Source organism: Dunckerocampus dactyliophorus, chromosome 9, assembly GCF_027744805.1.
Source record: "Dunckerocampus dactyliophorus isolate RoL2022-P2 chromosome 9, RoL_Ddac_1.1, whole genome shotgun sequence".
NCBI lineage: Eukaryota > Metazoa > Chordata > Actinopteri > Syngnathiformes > Syngnathidae > Dunckerocampus > Dunckerocampus dactyliophorus.
This window is the reverse complement of record NC_072827.1, coordinates 10,307,579-10,321,858: the sequence shown is the minus strand read 5'-3', so window position 1 is coordinate 10,321,858 and position 14,280 is coordinate 10,307,579. Positions and strand designations below refer to the sequence as shown.

At 41.2% G+C, this 14,280-nt stretch overlaps 1 protein-coding gene across 1 annotated transcript in view; it reads left to right on the top strand.

Moving 5' to 3' along the window:
* The first annotated feature begins 1,735 nt into the window (after positions 1-1,735).
* LOC129188142 (dehydrogenase/reductase SDR family member on chromosome X-like) overlaps positions 1,736-14,280 on the top strand; it is a 57,754-nt gene continuing 45,209 nt past the window's right edge. Inside the window, exon 1 of the mRNA XM_054788258.1 lies at positions 1,736-2,351. The gene's annotated coding sequence lies outside the window, so the exon portion shown is untranslated. The remainder of the gene's footprint in view (positions 2,352-14,280) is intronic.

Here is a 14,280-nt window from a genome sequence, read left to right as displayed (position 1 = left end):
GAGTTGATTATGTAGGTGTCAGTAATGTAACTGTAAATGTTGGGTGAGACACACAAGCACCAGACTTGGTCGCAGGAACAACAGGCTTTTTTTGCAGGTTTGAATGATCTCACAAGAGGGCACTATTGCAGCCATAACCTACGCCAAGCTAAAACTCAACTCTGAACACCCGACGCACCGGAGCACATTTACAGCAACACACACACGAGCTTATGTCTTAAATGGCTTATTTTCTCTTATTACATCTACTATATTTGGTAATAGGAGTGTAAAGGTGACTATAGGGGTGTTATTTCTTGTCTAGAGGACTCTAATAAAGTTAAAAACCGGGTCGTCAACAGGTTTTCTATGCTCTTAACTATAAAAATATGCCATTAATTTATTACGGTTGGGTCTGGAACCAAATAGCTGCGATAAATGAGGGATTACTGTATATACAGTATGTATTATATAAATAATAATGCAATTTCTAACCAAAAAACAAATGTATCAGGATAATCATGCTGTAAACATCCATTTGACTTTTACACATACACTGGAACCTCAGTTTTTGTTTTGTTCCAAAAGATCTGACGAAAACTGAAACCCCCGTAAATCTAAACAATGTTTCCCACAGGAAATCATGTAAATCAAATTAATCCATTCCAGACACCCAAAATTAACACCTTTAACCCCTTCGTAACATTAGCTCCCTTCTGTTTTCTTTGCCAGTGTGGTGACCTGCAGTAGTTAGACGTTGCCCGAGGGGTCATGCCTTTCTGGGGTACTGAGCCGGAAACTGACGTGTTGTTTCCTCGGTAAGCGGAAAATAAACTGTTGATTAATCGCATCCCTTTAAGTCATGGCAGCAACCCGCAATTAAAAGAAAAGAAGACGATTCAATGCATCTGCAACTCCTGTCTCATTGACAGCACATCTCCACACAGGGTCCGGCCCTTTTACCAGGGCAGGAACCAATAGGGCTCTTTAATGCGAGAGAGCAGGGTGTGTGTGTTCCAAGTGAAAGGCCTTGTAATCGTGTCTCATGTCTCTGTGGAGAACAAGCACAAACATGTTGCAGCACTTACCCAAAACAGGTTGGAAAATATTCCATTCCTAACAGTACGTATTGTTGATGCCGACTTTGGCTACGCAGATGTTATTTTCGGCATTTGCGGCAAGTCATTTCTTGAATTTAATGGTGTTTCTCACCTTCTTTATCAAATTACTGGCACTCACAACTTTCTTTGGCTTTGTAGGGTGCTTTGTTTGGGGACTCCTTTCCTCGGAATGATAAAGTACAGGGTGCAATATTGTACGATAACTGAGACAGTAAAAAATTATATCAAAAAGTGAATCATATGAAAACAGGAGCATACGAAAACAATTTTTTTTTGGTTTTGGACTGTGTGAGTTACACCTGGGTCATCAGTAACACAACGTATAGGGACACTTGCACTTGCACAACCCACAGTAGTGTAGTTTTGATTTAGAGTGTCATGAATTTATTGTTTAATTATTTACAGTAGTTTTCACTTACATAGAACTGCAGTGGGCGTGTTTGTGTGATGTTTTGAACCACTAATGTAACAACAGGTCACCAAAATAATAGAAACACCAGTCAGTGTGGTGCAATGCTGTTTTACACTTGTGCAAACCACAGCAATATATAAGTGAGCATTATTGTCTTATTTTGAATACAGCCGCATGCGTGCGCACGTTCACGCGCCACAAGGAATCCTAATCAACCTGTTTGCAGTCTCCCGCAGCAGCTTGGCGCGCATTCTCCATATCCCCGCTTGGAGAAACTTATCACCGGGATCTCAAACCTCCATCTGGTGATATCAGCAGTTCCCCGCGGGGCTGTGAGGTGAGCTGCCGCTGCTCCCGTCTCTGCCCACCAACGCGCGAGTGGAAGTGTGGACAGACAAACCCACCCGCCCTCCCACCTCTTCCTTGTGCGGTTTTTAGCTAGGGGAAGCCCTGCATCGCGCTGTGCGTGTGCGTGTGCGCGGCTTTATATGCGTGTACAGCCCCGGGGCTCTCCGTCCTCTTCAACAGTTGCCATCGGAGAGGAGGAGGAGAGCGGGAGAGACAGCAGACTGAGGACGGACGGACGGAGGGACGCGGAGAGCCACGCCGCTCCTGCCCGGCTTCTGCTCCTGACATGCAGTCGCTCATCTCTCCGGTGACCAAGGCCATCCTAGTCGCACTCTTCATCTTCGCCATACTCCTCATCCTCTATGTGATCCTGTGGTACATTTGCAGGGACGTGGACTGCGATCACGGCATATGAGGATTCATTTGATTGATTTTTTTTAAGAGGAAAGAAAGGCGGGACTATCACACATGGAGGATCCCGGGGTCACCCTGTGAGTCTTCTCTTTTCTTTTAATTGTGTTTGCATGCTTGTAGTTGATGTGTCAGTGTGTTCGGCGCACTCTCGTGCCGTGCGTAAACCACCCCAAATGACCCTTTAGCCAACTTAAGCGCACATCACCTGCAAACCAACACGAGGACACGATGGATAGTGCGCGTAGAGGTGTCATCATCGTGCACGGCAACGCGCGCTAAGGTCGTGCAATGACCGAGGGTGACATTGCGGTAGAAGGAGGCACGCAAGTCCCTTAAGGTCAAGAAGCAGCAATGTTTATTTACCTCCCTTTGCCAATATTGTGTCACCCTCCCCCTCTTTTTTTGGATGCAGCATTAGTTCATGCTCAGTTCATCTTGCTCTCAGAGGATGTTTCCACATTGGCATTTCACATTCCACCTAACAGGATTATCTCCATTTGCCTCCTCGCTTAAAAAAAAACCCAACTTCATATCATGAATATTCCAACAAAGCTTTTATTTCACTTCTTCAATCTTAAAGACGTTCTCTTATGGTCCACACTTCATGAAGGACTTGTCAGTATGACAGGCACGTTGGCATGCCGTCACATGACCCACAAAGCTTCACATTAAAATGTGAGGGTAAAAAAAAAACAAAGATTGGCGTCCTCGCATCCTTTCCAAATGGGGATATTTAACACATTTGCATATGTTCCAAAGTGGAGGATGAGAAGGACACGTCAAGGACATGCTGCAAGGAGGGTGCGCATGCTGTACAAACTGCCAGTTCATGTGCACATCGCGTCTGCTTGTGCTCCTGTAGGATATATCTTGAGGTAAAGATGGCAAAGTGATGCAAGCCAACACCTGTCTGCGTCTTCACGTCACTATCCACCCCTCAAACCGCCTGGAGGCAATAAACAGCCAAGCATCTCGCAAAGAAAGCGCTATAAGGATATTTTAAAGAGAAGGGTCTCACGAAAAATCCATAAGAGCAGCATCAAACTGGTTAGTGAAAGGTGGCTGGGGTTCCTCTGTCTATAAAATGATTGGTGTCCGCTATGAGCGGAGTCGAACCAACCTGTAGCACCTTTCAACTCACACGTATCATGTAGACGAGAGATGCAACAATTAATCAATGATTCATCGATTGTCTAGTTGACTATTTTGGTATTCAATTAATCATTTTTTAAATTTACAAACCTAAATATCCTCTTTTGTTGCGGACCAAACCAGTAACTAAATTTGTTTTTGGTTCGTATTGACTCGGTCCGTCTGGAGCCTAACTGATTACTCGACTAATCGAAACAATAAACTTCAGATTAATTGTTAGTTGCAGCCCTAATGTAGACCAGTGATTCTCAACTGGACCCGTTTTCACTGGGTCGCGGGTCTTTGCCTGGGTGTCGTCCAATAATACCCATTAAGTTGGCGACAACACTCTGTAGTGCTATTCGAAACCTGCTGTCATAGTAGACCAACAACATTTGTTAGTACATCGTGGCGAGTTTGCGTAGCACAAGAAACGCTTTGAGGCAGGGGTGTCCTGATCCCGGATTCTATCGACCTCCATCTAAAATCTCTGATATAAGCAGTCCATTCCAGACTCTGCTCCAGCCCTTCTATCAGCACGAGCAGCATCACAAAAGTCAGCATGAGCATCCTCGGGAGGGCATGGAGAAATAAACTTCCAATCCCTCACAAACAAACAAAGGCATCCAAAACATCAGTGAGAAAGAAACTTTTTGTCTTTTTGTCATACCTATTGTTGTGACTATTGTTCTCTGTTTGAGTCATATCCTTGATCAAGCCTTTCTATCATTCCGCACTACAAAATGAATCATAAAAGTGTGCATGATTCGTGCTGATATGATACTGTATTTATAGCGGTATGGGCTGATACTATGATACTATTTTGTATCAGAAATGAAAAAGTAGTATAGGGACATCAACACTCTCTGCCAACATAACACAAGCGGACCGGACTGGTGCTGCGAACTAAACCAACACACAAGCCAACACAAATGGAACACATAACACAACTGCACCATATGGACCATGCAGGTATCAAAACAACACCGACAACACGAGTGTCAAACTTGTGCCATGGAGGGCTAAGACACTGCAGGTTTTCTATCTATAACCTATCTATCTAGCCTTTCTGTCTACAAACGATCTACAACCTACAAGACATGCTGGGTAACCTACTCACTAAGGAGTGATGGTGGGTCCCGCAGTCAGACCAGTTGAGAAGCACTGATGTAGACGTTAAATGACCTGTCAGACAGTGTGTCTAATGAGATGCTCGATACAGTCGTCCCTTGCAATATCGCGGTTTGAATAGCACTCCCTCACTGTACCGCGCCTTTTAATTTTTTTTTTTAATTAACTGTTTCGTCGTTGACTATGGCCTATGATTAGTCAAAAATATTGAAAGACAAGTCATATTGTGGTCACTAGGCATCAGTAATATCATGAGACATGACGTTACATTACATTACCTTTCACACAGCATAGAAAGTGGCTATTGAGCCAGCAGAGCCGAGCTGACATGCCATGGCTGACATTGAGTGGGAAAAAAAGGTTCTCCTCTCATTTCGTGTGGAAGTGGTAAGTTTTTGTAAATTGGAGAGGCTAACTAGTTAGCTCGGTAGCTTTCTATGCTAGCTGCAGCCATCTTTTGTAGTAATGCCGTAGCCTGCGCAATGTGATGTCAACAAAGATTAATAAGTAGAAAAGCAGGACTCTATGAAATCCGTTTGATTTTTTCCCAAATTCCTTTTTTTACCATTTGATTTTTTTAGAATTCAGTTTTTTACCTTTTACACTTCTTACACCAGCACAGAGTGTGTGCTATTTGGGTTAGTGAATAAAATGTCCATTAAATGGAAACATCCTTACATTTATTGATGCAATACATCATTGGCCAATTTTGGCCAGTATTTGATAAATGGATGCAGCTTGGCTAACTTTTCTAATGGGATGACAGCCTCTGCACACATAGATACAAAATCTTCAACAAACTGTAATGTCCGTGTTTGTGATTAAGGAAGATGTAGTCACAGATGTAATTCCAACCGCATTATTATGGTAATGATAATGGTAATGGTTTAATCATTTTTTAAACATTCATACAAGTTACAATGGAATACATCACATCGTACAATTCGCAGTTCCACATGTCCAAAAGGAGTAGGAAGAAGCAAAGCTTATTTAAACCTACCCCTCATTCATTTTACATTTGTTGCAGTACATTAGTTCACTTCCTGTATTTAATGTGATATTTTTAATACATACATAAGTGATAAGTAATGTATCAATGTGGTAATATAAATGCCAGTGTTTTCTCACAGTCATAATAGATAATAATCATATATAATAATCAGTATAATAATAAATAAGTAATAATAAATACAAATGGACATAACAGAACAAGTTCAAGACTCCTCTTCCTTGTATTTTGCAAACATCAACTCTTTGTATTGTTTCTTGAAATCGCTCATCTTAGTGCTTTGTTTGAGTTCCTTACCCGATCTATTGTAGTATGTTTTTAGCATTGTACTCACGTATAAGTGTTTTAAGCTTAGTTTTTCCCTGAGATCATATTTCTCCTTAATGTAAGATATTTTTACGACACTTTTTACGACATTCTTATTCTGTTTACACAATTAGACAAGAAGTGGCAAACAAAGTTCTTATTTTGAAGGCCGCAAGTGTGTTGTGTGTGTCGAGAATGTTGACGGTCAAGACGAGCTGGGTGCAAGAATAAATGTGCCTCTCGTCCTTTTTTCGGCATTGTAAAATGGTCCTTACATTAAAGCGGCAAAACACAACATGGTGAAAATGTACTCATCCAGTCTGAGTCACGCACACACAGCTGCACTAGCATGCTCTGCTAAACTAAGCTAACCCCACAGGCTTGCATTCACGTTCCGTAAGACAAGAGTTTCCAAGGTTTTTCGCCATTGTTTCGACATGTTTAGTAGTGTTTGCGATGAGATTCCAGCACAACTGAACGGAACGCCGGGTAAATACTTCCCCACACGAACTTTCCCACCCCTCACAATGACGCACATATCACTTTCTGCGAGATGCTGTGTTTAACAATAAATTCAATTTTTATTGGCCATTTCCGCGTTTTTGTCCGTTATTCTGTTAACACGGAAATCATAGGGCCCTATAAAAGTGACTATCGGGTGTTATTTGATGTCTATAGAGCTCTAATAATGTTAAAACACGTATTTAGAAAGTCATAAACAGGTTTTCTATATTCTGTTTATTAATATTAAATCATACTTAGCGGAAATTCACTTACCACGGTTGGGTCTGGAACCAATTAACTGCAATAAATGAGGGATTACTGTATTGGCGTTCTTACCAATATTGCCAAGTTACTGAAGCCATCAAACTCATCATAGTGACTTAATGTTCAACCTGTGCAACCCACGAGAATGCAAATAAACACAACAAGCCCTAGCAGATATACTAGATATTGGCTGTCTTACCAATATACCAAAATGTACTGATATTGTCCAGCACTTCATTACTGATAGCATCCGAAACTAATATCAACCGATACAGATGTCGGCAGCAGCTCTTGCCTCAAATTAATGTCACTTAAACAGCTGACATATAATAAGCAGAAAATGCTTACAGTCAAAACACTTTCTAAGGCTCAACAAGACACATTCTGACTGGCACATTCAACATCTTAATGGTTCATTTTCATGCCAGTATCTGCTGATAATATCTTATTGTCTGTGTTGCTCTGCTTAACCGTGGAGCATTAAGGTGGAAAAAAGAAAGCGTCTGTGTGTTTGTGCGGTTTGTTATGGAACAAACAGCACGGCTGTGTGCGTGTGTGTGTCAGTGTGGTGTGTGTGTGTGTCAGTGTGGGAGGGAGTTTAACACTGACATGCTCCAGAATGACAGATGAAAAAAAAAAAGTAGAGCAGGAAAGGCTCAGTGTGAGACAGGTGTGTTGTGGTAAAATAACAATCTAATGCTTTTGTGTGTGTGATATAATTTCCACTAACAATTACATAAATGAATTAGTGCTGAAACGTATTCATACGCATATATATATGTATGTACATATATATATATATATATATATATATATATATATATATATATATATATATATATATATATATATATATATATATATATATATATTAATATATATATATATATATATATTAATATATATTAATATGTATGTATGTACTGGATGTTGTATATATATATACACAGTATATGTAAATATAAATATAAATATATAATACACAATACCGCCTAAAACTCCCACTCCGAATATCCAACACTGATACACCTCGATAGATGCATCTTCAATCAAGATCGAAGTCATAAAATATGTAAGCATGAAAGTGAATTATTGAAGCTGGAGAATGTTGCTATTCTGGCCACGATCATACACATAGGATACTGACAAGTATGGCTGAGAATCTCAGAGTATGATTGAAGACACATGGAAAACGGTTTACGACCTTCTAAATACGCTTTTTAACATTAGAGCCCTCTAGACATAAAATAACACCCTATAGTCACCTTAACACTTGTATTATCCGATATAGTAGACATAATAAAACAAAATAAGACATATGAGCCATAAATAAGATATAATATAGACTTACACGTTAGCATTGGGACAGTTATTTGTTGTTGTTCCTGCTTTATTTCCCTTTTCTGTACAGTACTTCCTACTGTGGCTATTGTCTCATCAATGTAACATTATTGACACATGGTGACCAGTGTAGAATACTAGATATCATCATGACATTTTTGTGTGTCTTCTGAATGCCTTAAATTTGTATGTTCGCTCATTTAGCCATTTTTATGCTTAATTTAAGCAAAAAAACACAAATACATATTTTTAAAAACCGTGCTCAAGTGAAGCTGCGATATTCAAAGTGTGATGTGGTACGGGATTACTGTAGTGCAAATGCAAAGACAGTTTTGGTACAACAAAACTAGGAATGGGTATCATTTAAATTTTAACCAATACGATAGAATTTAACATACTTAAATTATACTTAAATTAACGCCCAACTCACTCACACTGAACACGGAACACATGAAGTACATACAAAATACAGTACAGTACTGAAAAGATTACATACAATGATTAAATGAAAGGCCTTTCTACCTTCTTACAATATTGTCCCAGGCTAGTCTGGAAGATCTCTCTGGATCTCCTTATAACAGCACACGGAATCCATGACCCTTCTACCATTCATCAGCAATCATCTTTATCCTTAATGATGGCCACGACAGTTGAGTGGTCGGGACCGAAAGAGTGGCCAAAAGAGCTTTTTACGATGTTCATTTTCACTTACATGGTGATGGCTTTCCTTTTCTTGGGCACACTGACGCTTCAGAGACATAATGCAGTGTAAAACTAATAACCGATGTTATTCTTCCTCAATGTGGCTGAGCAGGGGCACGCTGTAATGGGTCCTCGAACGAGTCTAATGTTTTTGAATGAATGAATTTATGGGAGCGAGTTTGCAACCACGAAATGTCAGAACACGGAACTCCGCAAACTCATCACCACCTGCACAGCAGAGCACTAGATCTGCAATCAGCAGCGTGCGCGCTAACAAAAATAGCCCTTTTCTACACTGAAAGTACTCATAACGTTTTGACACTGTTACCACATTTACCTACTGATGACATGGCATCAGGAGCACCTTTGGGTTTAGTATCTTGCCGACCCTTGCTTCTTCAGTTTCTTGTTCATTTTAATGCCTGATACAACTAAAGGTACATTTGTTTGTTGTTTTTCTTTTCTCTTCTTCTCCATCCCCTTCTGCTCCGGTCCGGCCGTTCCAAATTTGCATAACAACAAAACATGAAAGTCAAATAAATTGTATAAAGTGTATCTCCCACTTTTCCCTGGCATAGCAAATCTGTTGAGCATGAACTATCTGCCCTAATGGCTGGGCAGGACAAAAAAAAAAAGATACATTTGCTTGGACAAATATAACAATGACGACAAAATAGCTCAAAAGTAAAATTTGTTGGCAGTATAATGCTATAGCTATTCATGTAAGAACTTTGGTTTTGGTTATCAAGAAAACCACGGACGTTTCTAGATATCAGCTCTTAAATTAAACTCTTATGAGCTATATTTGTTATCATCATTATATTTGTCTAAACAAATGTGCCTTTAGTTGTACCAGGCATTAAAATGGATCAATAAACTGAAGAAACAAGTGGTCACGGGAGGACGGAGGATCGAATCAGCAATCTTCAGGTTGGGAGACGACCACTCCACCACCTGAGCCATGGTGCCCTAAAATAGATCCCCTGGACACATTCGGCACCTATCCACAAAGTTTTGTTGTGTAGTTTGTGTGAAATACCGCTAACAAACAAACAAACCGACAAATGACATTCAAAACAATACCTCAGCTTCACATTTCTGTGCGTAACAGAAGTGATTCTGTCCTCAACTCCAACCTGAAACAGACAGAAGCCTTCTCAGATGTCCCGACGTCACAAATACGTCCTCGACTCAAATTGGCTCTCAGGAAGATCGTTGTCCCGAAGCACGCACACCTCAAAGCCATAAAAATAGATTGAGAGTGACTCAGCCGTTATGTAAAGTCCATCTCTGATAGGGCCGCTTGGGGAGCTTTATGTCAGTTTAGCTTGATGCCACTGGAGCTGAGGTGACATGGCTGCTGTGTTTGAGGTCCAACACACACAAACACACACACATACACACACACTTGCAAGCTTTTCCCCCAGCAAATACTTTCTTTCCTTCTTCCTTCCTTAAGTGTGCATTCCCCAGTGTGTGCTTCCCAATGGACGAACATGTGATACACTCAGCACGATGGAATCCCTTCAGGCCAAACTGCTTACATTATTAGCAATTCAGCGCTTACTGAACGGGAAACACCATTTCGGATGTACATCACATCCTCCACCCCTCTGGCCAGGTAGCCAGTTCAATCCATACTGATAAACATAAGCAATTCCACACTTGAATCTACAGAACAAAATACACACCTGTCAATGTGCACGGCTTCCCCTTAAGACAGACGTGATGCAGAATGTTCCATTATATCATCGGTGGTGTCTTCCTGTGGGAAAACTGTAAGCTGTCTTAATTATAATAAGACATCTTAATCATCTTCTATGCAAATGTATTTCCTGCCTTATTAACCCGGAGGTTCTCTTAATGTAATTTCAGAGGCTTTCCCAGCCTCATTTGGGAAATAGAACTTTTTAAAAATGACATCAGCGTTTGAGAACTTTGACATGGAGTATTCCATAAAACATTAAACAAAATGATTTAAAAAATGGTATTTTGCCCTGTAACAAATATACTGATCCGGGCGGTTCATCCCCTATGTGATCGATGCCAGAGCTTGGTCCGCATCGCCGGCAGTAAGTTGGACTCGTTTCCTGCAGTGGAGGAATGGACAGAATTTCTTGGCACAGTCAGGTCGTTGAGGAGATCCGGTTTGGTGGTTGCAGGATTGGGTCACTGCTTTTTGCAGATATGGTCCTACTGGCTTCACTGGGCCGTGATCTTCCGCTGGCACTAGATCGGTTTGCTGCCGAGCGGGAAGCGGTCAAGTCTGAGTCCAATCTGTTCTCGTCCGGAAAAGGGTGGAGTGCGATGAGATCCGGGGATGAGGAGTTCAAGTACCTTGAGGTCTTGGATGGATCGTGAGATTGATAAGCGGATTGGTACGACATCTACAGTGATGCAGACTTTGCATCGGTCCATTGTGGTGAAGAGGGAGCTGAGCCGAAAGGCAACAATATGAATTTACCAGTCGACCTACATTCAAGACCTACATTCAAGATCACAAGGACAAGCGATCAAAATGAGTTTCCTCCGTAGGGTGGCTGAGAGAAAGGGTGAGAAGCACTGAGAAACTCAAGAGTAGAGCCGCTGCATTGAGAGGAGCCAGATGAGGTGGCTCGGGCATCTGGTCAGGATACCTCCCGGATGCCTCCTTGGGGAGGTGTTCAGGCCATGTCCGACCATAAGGAGGCCTTGGGGAAGACCCAGGACACGTTGGAGAGACTATGTCTCTCAACTGGCTGGGGAACGCCTCGCCATCTGCCAGGAGGAGTTGGATAAAGCAGGGGAAGTCTGGGTTTCAGACAGACAGATGGATAAATAATGGAGGGCATTATATACTTCAGTTGTGTGACTTTTTAAATTAGTAGTACAATGGGATCTCTCAGGTTGAGCACAACCAATTTTGCTGGTCAATTTGTTTGAATTATTCCCCATAGAAAATACAGTGGTACCTGGGTTTTTGTACGTATTTTGTAGGATTCGGTTTCCGACAAAAATGATCGCCACAAATATGTCTGTTTTCATACACTATCTCAGTTATCGTATGGCCAAACAGTGCCCAAACACAGCATCCATGTGTTGCTGTGAAGAATGGATAGTGATTATTTTATTATGTATGGGTGGGTGGTTTATTTGTTAATAGAACGCACGCAGAACGATGAGGCGTTCAAGCGCACTGCGTATTTCTGAGTTGCTGTTTTTGTAGAACGGCTAGTGCCAGAACTTTGATGAAGAAGGTGAGAAATACTATTTAATTCAAGAAAGAAGTCGCAGGAAAGTAGGAAGGTAGCGTCTCTTACAGTAGGATTGTAATGTAAAGGTTCTTAGTTAACACAGGAAGCAGAGGGAACGGTTTAAGGGAGACACATAACAGAAAGTGAGATGGGCCTGTATGTGTAATGATGATTGTATCTGCTGCTGAAGTTTCCAATAAAATGAGCAAGTATACAGCTCTGACCATTTTTGAACTTTGTAACAGCGTCCCCATGACTCATTTGTGTTTTCTAGTCTTCAGTAAATGTAAAAGACATCTTAAATGTTCATTTATCCATTTAATTCATCATTTATATGTATTTCACTTAGTTTTTGCATGTAAAATGATAATTATTCTTTATAAAAAAAATGTTTTAATTATTTTGGGCATCTGGAAAGGATTAGTTGGATTTGCATTATTTTGGCAGTGTCTGTGTTTTCCTTTGTTATTTTCTTAGTTCCTGTTCTACGCTTATTTTGGTGCACTTCCTGTCAGTTGTCATGTGCTGCCGCTTTTTGGTAGTCTACTACAGCTGGTTGCAATCATCAATCAGTGTTACTCTTAAACAGATAGTTTGGATTTTTTGACATGAAGTTGTATGACATCCCCATCAGCATTGTAGTCCAATAACAGCCACTTACCCCCCACTTGGTCTTCTAAGTCCAGTTCTGGTCAGATTTCTGTGATGAAGAACGTAGCTCTACTTAGTCGCTGCTTACAATTAAGTAAAGAGTTTGGCTTCTCAAAACAATATGCGCTCAAAAGATTAAAACATTTGCATCACAAAAATGCCTTCTCAAAAAACTGAAACCTCAAAACGCTTGGCGTTATATCTGTCTCCCTCCATATCCCTGCGCACCGTCGTCTGTGCGTTCATGTGAATGTGACGAAGACAGTCGCATCTTCTTATTCTCTGGAACACATACGGAAACAAGATGGCCGCGGCGCTCCGTCGCGGTAGTGGATGCAAGCGTCTTTGTCACATACTCATGAACGCACAGGTTACAGTGGGCAGGGATACGGCGGGAGACAAATATAATGCCAAGCGTTTTGTGAGGTCTGATTTTTTTTGGGAAGGCATTTTTGTGATGCAAATGTATTCATCCAAGCTCTTTACTTAGCTAAGTGGAACTATGTTCTTCATCACAGAAATCTGACCAGAACTGGACTTAGGAGACCAAGTGGGGGGTAAGTGGCTGTTATTGGACTACAATGCTGATGGGGATGTCATACAACTTCATGTCAAAAAATCCGTGCTATCCCTTTAAGCCCAGCAAAGTGTCGGATTTTGCTGGTTCATTGCTTATGCTACAAAGATTGTGTGAGGTCACTATTTCGCCGCTTCTCACTCTGCAGTTTCATTTAGCCATATCTTTTTATTTTTCACAGAGCCTTTTCGCTCTGTCACCTTTTGTTTCCATTCTGGCTACAAAACTGTGAGTACCTGCACCAGCTTGTCACTTATGAAAGACTTTCACCTGCACTTTGACGGCATCCTGGGGTCACGAGCATGCGGCACCGTGACAATTTTCTATGGGAAAAATGACCATTTTGGTCCGAGGTACCGCTGTACTTATTTTTCCCATTGTACATTAAAATATTGTTATTTGAATACTGACATATGATTTATTAATGTCTAACAATATAAAACAATGAAGGAGTTAATTGAAGGACATTGTGTCAAATGTCCATCTACACTTACCATCGTGCCATAACTCATATGAGGCAAGCCTCATATTTGTATGCCTCGTAATTTGTTTTTGTTTCCTTTGAGTCACACACACACACACACACACACACACACACACACACACCTGAAACACCACGTTTGTCTTCTGTGCGTGTTTGTGTGACTGCATGACCAGGTTAAACGGAGGGGGCGGTGAAGGGCCGGATGCCAAGGAATCAGAGCGTACACACAGCACCTCGAAGGCTTTGTGTGTTCATGCAGTCCTGAAAAAAAAAAGACAAGCAAGAAAGGAAAGACTTGTCAGTCTTGTGCCACTATAACAACAGGTTTGAAACAGAAATTGTAGCACCCCGGTGTGTGTATTTGTGTGTGTGTCAGTTAATGACAGACTTAATTGGTGCCAGCAACTATCCCTCCCACTGCTCCTTATTCTACATCGACTAATGAAACGTCTTCCACTCCTAAGAGGAAGTGAGAAAAAATTGTGCTGGGATTTATTTGATGAATGCACGCAAGGGTGCACGCGCACACACACACAGACACACACACCCAGATTTAGTTCGGATGAATAAGACTCAACACACGCTGCTTGCGTGTATAAACACACTATCCATTCATGTATGCATCTATGACACATGTAAAATAGCTACAAGCGAGCTTGTTTCAAGAAGTGAC